Source organism: Melospiza melodia, chromosome 1, assembly GCF_035770615.1.
Source record: "Melospiza melodia melodia isolate bMelMel2 chromosome 1, bMelMel2.pri, whole genome shotgun sequence".
Classification (NCBI taxonomy): Eukaryota; Metazoa; Chordata; class Aves; order Passeriformes; family Passerellidae; genus Melospiza; species Melospiza melodia.
Genome location: NC_086194.1, coordinates 121093261 through 121102992, shown reverse-complemented (window position 1 = coordinate 121102992; position 9732 = coordinate 121093261). Strand labels below are relative to the sequence as shown.

At 46.4% G+C, this 9732-nt stretch overlaps 1 long non-coding RNA gene across 1 annotated transcript; it reads right to left on the bottom strand.

The window, feature by feature from the left end:
- Positions 1-5158: 5158 nt before the first annotated feature.
- LOC134423136 (uncharacterized) lies at positions 5159-9732 on the bottom strand. Its single transcript, XR_010029012.1, has 2 exons — positions 9639-9732; positions 5159-9129 (listed from the first exon to the last, which is right to left on the bottom strand). It is a non-coding gene; the product is annotated as an uncharacterized LOC134423136 (long non-coding RNA).

The window sequence follows — 9732 nt, the reverse complement described above, 5'->3', positions numbered from 1 at the left end:
CGGGACGGGCTTGGGATAGGCCGGGATGGGCGGGACGGGCCCCGGGATAGGCGGGATGGGCCCCAGGATAGGCCGGGACAGGCCCGGGATAGGCCGCGAGCCGGGCCGTCAGAGCCGAGCGCCCGCCGGGCGGTGCGGGTGCGCTGCTGCTGCCGCCGTCGCTGCGGGCCGGGAGCGGAGCTCTTGCCTAGCCTGGAGCGGCCGGGCCTGTTCCGGTCCCGGGGAAACAGCCCAGTCCCTTTTCAGTTGTCATTAGTGTTATTCGCGGGCTCAGTTGGTGCGTGTCAGTCTCAGGGCGCAGGGCCCGGAGCTGGGCTCGATGATCCTGCTGGGTCCCTTCCATCTCAGCAGGTTCTGTGACTCTCTGTGGCGGACAGGCACCGACAGCGGGATACTTAGAACTCTGCCGGCCGCAGATGGCACGGATACACCCACACAGGCCAAGGGAGGGATCCCTGCAAAAGCAGGTTCTGCATCTCCCCCCATCACAACGGGTCCCAGTGACATCCCCCCGGCAGGAGATAGCAGCGTGCCTGCTAATGCTGCTGCCTCCCGGGGAGCAGGGGCTGTGTCCTCGGTGCTGAGGTGCTTGCTGTTGCTGCTTCTTGCTGGGCTTTGCCTTTTGTGTATAAATATCTAAAGAAAGGGTGGCCAAGAGGATGGGGCCAGGCTCTTCTCTGTGTTGCCAAGCAATAGGACAAGAGGCAACGGGCACAAACTGACCTGCAGGAAGTTCTGCTAGGATTTGAGGAGCAACTTCTTTACTGTGGGGTGACCACACACTGGAACACATTACCCAGAGAGGACACATTACCATATGGACACAATCCTGTTCCGTGTGCTCTGGGATGGCCCTGGTTCAGCAGGGAGGTTGGAGCAGATGACCCACTGTGATCCCTTCCAACCTAACCCAGTCTGTGATTCTGTGATTTGGGTTTTTTATTTTTCAGGGGTGGGGGGGTTTGGCAGACCAGGCTGCAGGGCACACAGGCAGGACAAAAGCATTCCACCCTCAGGACTGCACCTTACAGACACCAGCAACAGGCACTCAGCAGCCACAGGAAGAGCAGCTATCACAGCAAGACTGACCCAAAGCAGTGACTATTGCCTGCTGGTCTTCCAGGCCTTTGTCAGTAACAGTTTAAAACCCTTCTTGTTCCTCTCACATTTGCTAGGTCTCAAATCTGAGTCTTCTCTTGTTCTCTGCATCTCCTGTCTTTGTACAAAATCTTGCCTCACTCATTTCTTAAAGCACATCACATTTCCTTTTTTTCCTTTTCCATTTTTTTACTTTTCTTTTTTTTGTGTTTAGTGTTGCCAGATGCCACCTGCCCCTCCATCTTGACCAGGTAACCCACCTGATTGCAATGCCTGGCAAATTTGGTTCTATGCAATAGAACCAATCACAAAATCATAGAACACTAAGGGTTGGAAGGGACCTTTGAAGATCCTCTAGTCCCAAGCCTGCTGCCCTGTGCAAGGATACCTCCCACCAGACCAGGCTGCCATCCAACCTGGCCTTGAACACTGGCCAGGGCTGGGGTACCCACAACCTCCCTGGATAACGTGTTCCAGTGCCTCACCACCCTCACAGTAAAGAACTTCTTCCTAATATCCAGCCTGAATTTCCCCTTTCCATTTGTACTCATTACTCCTTGTCCTATCACTGCTGTTCCTGACAGAGTCCCTCTCTAGCCTCCCTGTAGGTCCCCTGGATTATGGCAGCTTGCTGTGAGGCCTGAAGGGCCCCAGCTTGCTCAGCCTGCTGTGCCTGGGAAGAGGCTGTGGATGTGACAGGACATGACAGCAGCTCATCACTGTCCTGCTTGTGAGCCAACAGTTCACTGGAAACATGGCAGGAGACAGGTCAGGTTGGGCTGCAAGCAGGAACTGGAACTGTAATGAGATTAAGGGAAGTGTCACACACGTCTGGCTCCAGGGCACAACCTGGCATCTCTCCTCCTCCACTCTCAACCCAGTCAGCCATCCAGTCAACTTGTTGAACTTCACACCGGGGTCACTGTGAAAGGTGAAAGTCTTGTCTATATTCAGCTCAGGCTTTGCTGTGCTGAATGTGCACATGATCCCAGCTCTGAGGCTGTCAGCAACATGAGAGTCCATGTGAGGCAAGGACTTGCCATGGTGTTACCTGCTGCCAGGAATCCTGCCTGGGAAGACTTCTGCATTGGTTCCACAGAAGCAGCCACCCAACACTGCTAACTGCTGGAGCCTGTGACAAATCACCTTGACTCCAATTGCCTGGCATCAAAATTGCTGCTTCAATCAGCAACTGACATGGAATGAACTAGCAGTGGACAGTTCATGCTGTGGAAACCACAAGATCACTTCTTGGTAAAAGGACAGCTGGATGTAACTAGCTACAGTAGCAGCAAGGAAAAAATAAACTTGGGAGGGATAATAGCAGCCAGCAATGCCATGGTGCTGTAGGGAAAGGGAAATCCCATTTTCAGGTAAAGCAGCAATACCCTGAGATGCAGTTACTCAGTTTTATTCTGGTTTATCCAACAGAAACAATGTCTCAGGTGAGGAGACTGTAAAAGAGGAATAAAAACTACATAGAGAAGAAAATACAGCATATCAGGACATGCTGAAATCAGAATCATTTTAACTGACTTTGGTTATTGTAAAGGATAGTAGTAATTGTTTCCTGTGTCTTCCAGAGGAGAATGAGCACAAATAAATTTACTGTCTAACAGAGTAGACATCTCTCATGCCTTCAACTGGATGAGAAAGAGAATTTCTTGATATCAATGAGAAAAATCCACATAGTTCTTCCTCACTATATATTTTAGTAAACATCAGAGAACGATCAGGCATGACTTTGAATAAAGGTACACCTAATATGCACATCACAATGAAAAGAGCAAGTAGACAAAAAGTCCTTTCCAGGCCACTTTTTCAACGAATCTATGTTACTGATTTAGAAGAAAACACACTCTGATATAATAGAGATTCTGATTTTTTGCACAACTTTGTAAAATTACTTCAGAAATAATTTTTCCAGTGACAAAGAGAAGCTGAAGTGTAAGTGTGCAATGGAGAGAGATCAGCACAGTGGAATCCCAGACAGATGTGGAGTCTCCCTCACAGGAGATATTTGAGAACCATCTGGACACAATCCTGTGCCGTGTGCCCTGGGATGGCCCTGGTTGAGCAGGGAGGTTGGAGCAGATGACCCACTGTGATCCCTTCCAACCCAACCCATTCTGTGACTCTCATGTGTGAAACCTGCAGGCCCAGTCTCCCCAGCTCTTCCAGCAACACAACAACCAGTTCTGGGCACACTCCTGCTCTCCTGCTTACCCAGGAGTTGACAATGCAGCTGTGCCCAGTCTTTAAGGCCCAAGTGTCTTCAAAACTCAGGAACTGTTACCAGTAGTACACAAAAAAGTTGGGAAATAGACCAACAGAGCTAAAATGGAAACAAGAATTCCTGATTTCTGACCTGTAAGGCGGGCCATGCAGCCCCCTTCTTTCCCAGTTTTCCATGCCTGGCAGGGGAATTGATGACAGCCAGGTTTCTCAACTATGCAGGAGTTTGAAAGATGCAGATTTTGTCAAACAAGCACTGGTCCATCCAAATGACACAAAAACCCCCTACTTGTATCTTGCAACTTTTGGGAAAAGCTACAGCTGAAGTTCTTGTTGGTTTAATGATGCACGTTATGATCAAACATCTTCAAAATCACCATTGATTTTGAGATGCTCCACTTCAAAATGAGCATCCATTCTTCCAAATTTTAAGATACTCCATCAATTTGTAAAATTGGCCCGAGGTGGGTAGCACTTTTTGAAAATCAAAAAGCTACTATTAGCCTATTTGTGTAAAAAATACCCCATTATTTATACAAATGATAAAAGACTGATGTGTACTTGATTAGGAAATATGTTCATTTTCCAAAGATCCTAGCAATACATTATTTTAAAAAACTTCTCAGTGGAAATGAATGTATGAAATGCAACTAAGATACTTTCCACTGTAAATAATGATAGCAGAAATACTTTCATACACTATTATTCAGCTCATTTGTTGAACACAATCTTTTTTCCTTGCATTTTTGCTTTAATGTAGCTTGGTATGAACAAAAACACATTTCATGCTGGCTTACATAAATGAAAATGTCATTGATTGGAGTGGTGCTGAGTCACCTACTTGCTGCCAGACAGCAAGAATGTGACCCAATTCACCCTTTTTCACCTCCATGTGCACCAAAATCATTGATTTGTCAGAAAATACATAAGCATGGGATTATACAACCCTACAATATGATGGAACCCTACAGTAACTCCCAAGTGTAGCCTTTTTCTACATGGATTAAAGGTGAATATGTGTCCTTTCAACCCATAAAGAGAGCTACCATCCTCATCTGATTTTCCAGGAATGAAAATTTTCCTATGAAAATCTACATGCCTTTGTAAATCATGTACAAAATTCACCTGCCCCAAATGAATCTCTTATTCCATCCACCCACTGTGTCAGCAGTGACTTCTTCCTGAGTCCCTTCCAGGCTGGAAGATGGCAAGACTAAATGTGATTTTTCTGCCTGGTGTGTTCTGTGGCACAATCGGGGCTGTCAGTCTCACAGCCAAATGCCAGTTGAAAAATCACGGAACAGCCTTGAACAAAATGGCCAACGTGGGATAAAAGGCCCTTTCCCCATCTTGTTCAGATCTTTGGTCACAGATTAATGATCTCATTTATGTTCAGGAACCTACCCTGAAACAGGGAGAAGCAGTCTGGCTTTCCCAAGCCTCAGAATAACCGCTTTGGCTAAAAGCAGAAGTTCAGAGTTCAGTTCATGAACATTTCCTGCATAACAAGAGAAAAAGCACCAAGACATGATTGGATTAAAGGTGACCATTTGCAGAACTGGAAACAAAAAAATGCTTTCTCATAATATATAAGAAAGTCAATTTAATCTTAATGCTGGCAAAACCAGAGGCAATATTTATTAAAGCAAATTAGGCTACAGGCATCCCTGTCACAGCACACTGACAGAAGTTCTGTATCCCCTTCAGTGATAGGAACATCAAGTTATAATACTAGATTGTTTTCAGTGGATAATGTTCAGTGTTTTCAGTGGATCAAAATACAATACCAGCATGCATGTGGCAGTCTGCTCTTCTCCCTTCAAGGCCAGGGAAAAATACCTTTTTATTTTATACCCACAAACATGGTCTAGGGAAAAGAGTAACAGCTTAGGACTGCATTACCTTGTCACAGAATGCCCTACAGAGAAGAAAAACATCTCTCATTGTAGAATCAAAGGCACTCACACCTCAGGAAAATTCTTGCAGCCACACCTCCTGGAAGAGAAAATTTCCCAGGATGACAGAGCCAGTCTGAAAACTCCAGAAAAAAAAACAAAGGATGTCATTTTACCAGTAGAGCTATCTGTTGTACCTTGAAGTGACAAAATATTTCCTTGTTATATTCTACCCCAGGGTAGATCTAAAGGGAGAGCCTTGCACTGTATGTTTAAGACAGTTTCTTAGTTTATGGCAGGAGGGAAAATGTGGACTGTGTCTAAGCAGTGATCCTTGAGCCTTCTGGACATAAAGAAGAAAGATGGTCAGAGTATGGCTCTGCATGATAGAAAGGGAACACGAGAAATGTCTCATACACCACTCAGAACAGTGCATTATAATAATCAAGCATTATGCCAGAAATAACTCATTAGCGAGCATTATGAAAAACAGTGCCAGTGTTAGGAATTCCTGAGTGTCTCTGATGGAGCAGAAGTGGGATCAGCACAGCTCTTCTGGAGAGTTCAGCAAGAAGAAAGAGCATCTCCTTATGATCTAACTTCCCTTCTTGTAGGCAAAAGGAAAATCTGGGCCAAACAGCCTCTTTCATCAGGTCTAAAATCTCCCATTGCAACATTAGGATTACATTAAACTACAACATTGTGGCAGTTTGCACAAACAAAAAGCTGCTCGGCTGGGTTACCATGTAAAAGCAGGCTCAAACTACATGCTTTGTGAGATTCCTGATAAAACCTCTGGGGAAAAGGACTAGAGATGGTAAACAACAATTTTATATGACTAATCCAATATAATCCTATGCTGGGTAAAAAAGCCATCTGCATGGATTCCCACTGAAGCGCACTTTAATAACAGTGCAGCAAGCCTCTGGCTGTCACACCGAGGAAACGCTCTTTCTCACTCAAGCTAATAATTCCAAAATATTTCCTCCTTTTTCATTTTTTTCACCCCTCTGTTTCTATTAAGCTGTTATATACTTGTCCTCCCATTTTAGTCCCTGTTAGGAGATCACCCATCAAACCCGTGAAGTGACAAAGATCCGCACTGGAAGGCATCTGAGGATTTGAGTGGACGGCTGGATAGCTACAGCGAGGTCACCCTCTCTCTGCAAAACCACAACCTTTTTTATTACATCACTGCAGCCTGCAATTGCTGTCAGAGTAGAGAATGCAAGCTGTCTGCTGAGGCAGAATTAAACCAATTCCAGCTGCGGCAGCTTCCCCTCCCCCAGAGTGACCCTGGGTTTGGCTCCGAGCAGAGCGTGGTGGGGACCCCTGTGTGGCACACAGAGCAGCTCAGGGAGGAAAGGGAAGGAGACTGCCACCCCCAGCTGAGCCACACCTAAGTCAATTAGGGCTTCACACCCCGGGAGAGAAGGAAGTCCATGACTAGGCTCCCTTCTCTCCTCTGAGGTCAGAGAGAAGAGGTTTTCCCCTCCACTGAGCATTCATTGTCTCAGGGAAGGAAGTCTGACATCCACACAAATGTGCCTGGGGCTCAGGAGGATTGAGGCAGACAAAACACCCAAGAAACACTTGTATTTCAGGTTCATCAGGATGGGCCCATTCCAAGTGGACGAGATTAAACACGTGGCGGAACTGGCTACTGTTTGGGGTTATGAAAGATCAGAGGTTATGAAAGACCTTGGCAGTTATGAAAGATGAGCCAAGAGTCTGATCCAGCAAGACAGAGAGCAGCCTCAACCAGCTCGGGGGTGAATGGATAGTCAAAATCAGCCAGCAGCTCACACGAGGAAGCTCACACTGCCTGGGCAGGCCTAGGCTAAGGAACCTTTGAAAAAATCATAGGAGAATGATAAAGGGAAATATTACCATTTAAAGCTGTATTTTTTGCAAAGTATTTTGGAAGGTCTTAAAATACTAGCTGCAGTTACTGATTTTGTAAGTATTCTTTACTGGCTCTCTAGTTCTGTTTTAAATTTACCTGCACAAGTCACATAGCTGCAGTGAATCTGTAAAAAATGAGGTCTCATTCAGATATTTTGGCCTCTCGAGTTCAGTCTCTGGTGACCCTATTATTACTATTCTGCCACCAGAATGAAGAGAAGGCTGTGGAAATTCTCCTGTTCAAATGCTTATTCTCCAGACGTCACTTGGAAAGAGGACATACTCCTGCTAAGAAAAATATTGAGGAGAGCACCTCCCCCTCTTTGTAACAGTACTTCTCTGTGATGTTGTGTGTAACTTCCTGTAGATACCTTCAGTGGGGTTACTTGTGTATCCTGCCTACTGCACTGTAATTCACACTGCCTGCTTTTAAAACATGCCTTAAACAGCCTTCCAAACGCTCCTGTGGCAGCCTAATAACAACAAATCTCCAGGCATTGAGGCAGACCCAAGGCATACCCAAGGGAAGAAACCATCTGCACTACATCAGAATAGGATCTAGCCTGTTTCAGGAATAGGTATACACTTTTATTGTTGGTAAAGTCAGTAACTAAAACTTTGTAGTTCAAGGAAAACCACAGAAAACACTTGTACCATGGTCTGAGATGCTTCCTAGAATGCAAGGTCATGATTAACTGTACATTTTCTTTTTCACCAAAGTTAAAGCTGTCTATACCACATCTCAGCAGTCCACAAATCTCACCAGGAAATACATTTACCCATCTGGCCCCACACGGAAACTCTCTAGGGAAGGTCCTGAGGATGCCTCATGCTATGGCAGCAGTAAAAAGCACAGATTCCTAGATTTCCAGAACCTAAAGGAAACTCAGATTAAAGAAGGATCCAGATCAATTCTGTTGTATACTAGTCCAAATTACACTGCATATTTGTAGGAATATTGCACATATGGAAACTAATCTAACATAAGAACAAAATAAATATGCATTTGGAGCAAACAAGACTCCTAGAACAATCAGCAGAAAAATTGACAAACATTTGGTGAGGATTTATTTAACAAAATTTCCTCATTTCATGCTGCAACCATACTTTTACACTTTGTGTAGTAGTTAATTCACCTTCTCAGAGTTTGTTACCTTTTTTTTAATGATTCAATATGGGACTAAAAAGTAGTTCATTAAATAGACTGACAGCCTTGCTGTCTTTGTGGCATCCACTGCCAGGGTGCAGCTTAGAAATTAAAAAGAATGAAGTTGAATTCTTGTGCTACAATCCACAAAGTTCAGTCCCTTGCTTTAGAAGGAAAAGGTCCAAATGTTCAATTTTAAAAAGTGTCTGTTATTTTTGTGAACTGCCTAGGCAAGAGTGTCCCTCTCATCCCAAAGTCATCTGTGTCCTACAAGATAAACAACAAAAAAATAGATCTAGATTTAGGGTCTGTTGCATTAAGTAGAATACCCATGTCAATTTAATTTGGCCTAGTCTCTAGGAAATTAATTAATTTTGTGCTCAGAGATAGTAAATGGTGGTGTTATGCAATTTTCACATGCAAATGTGTTTGCTACTAAAGCATCTCTATTCTAGCCCTGAAAATGAAACTCTCAACCACAAAGCAGGTGCTGAAAGACAATAACAAATTTCATGCACTCTATATACCTAATGCCTCTTCCAAAAAGCTGCACTGATGGACTCAGTCCCTGGGCTCTCTTTTTTCCCATTCAATGCCAAGTGTGCATCAGAACAAGTCATTTGGAAAAGCCTCACTCTGACAGATAAAGTGTGTGTTCCCAACACTCACTCGGTGTTTTAAGCACAACAGTCTGGCTGCTCTATTGCATAAGCACGCACTCATCCTGGGCTGCCCTCCTTCTAAGAGGCGGATCCAGAATCGCTCAGCTCTGTTCCCTGCTCTGCCGGCATGGCAATTTGGCTTACGCGGATTCTGGAATAGCGGGCTCTGAATTCTCTTCTTCTCATCCTTGACAAATCCAAAATGACACACGAAGACAAGGGGAAAATAGAAAGGGCCATGTATTTCTTACCACACACTTGAACTCCCAAGCACTAACAAGCCGAACTCCCGGGGCCGCTTTTCCCACACTTTTCCCCTTTCCTTCCGGAGATGCCAATGCCAGCCCTGGCCAGCTTTCCCCCCAAGCCCCGGTACCGCCGTTCCGCGGGATGGCTCTGGGGACACGGGGACAGCGGAGCCCCGAGGGGCCGCTCGGCCTGGCAGCGCGGCCGCTCCTCCTTCTCCCGGGGGAAACAGGAGCGCCCCAGCCCAGCCTGGCGGTCCCGGCGCCATGTCAGGAGGGGCGGCCAGGCCACGGCCACGGCGATGGCGGCGCAGCCTGCCCTCCACATCCTGCATCCCGCATCCGGCATCCCGCACCCTGCCCGCCGCATCCCGCCCTCCGGGCGCGGCCCCGGCGCTGCTCCCCGCGGTACCGCCGCCTCTCCCGGCGCTCCTCCGCCCCCGGGGCTCACCTAAGGCCAGCGCCCAGCGCCCAGCCCGCCTTCCCCATTGACCGCGGCGGCCGTCTCTCTCCGCCCCGCTGCGCTCTGGGCGGGGCGCGGCCGG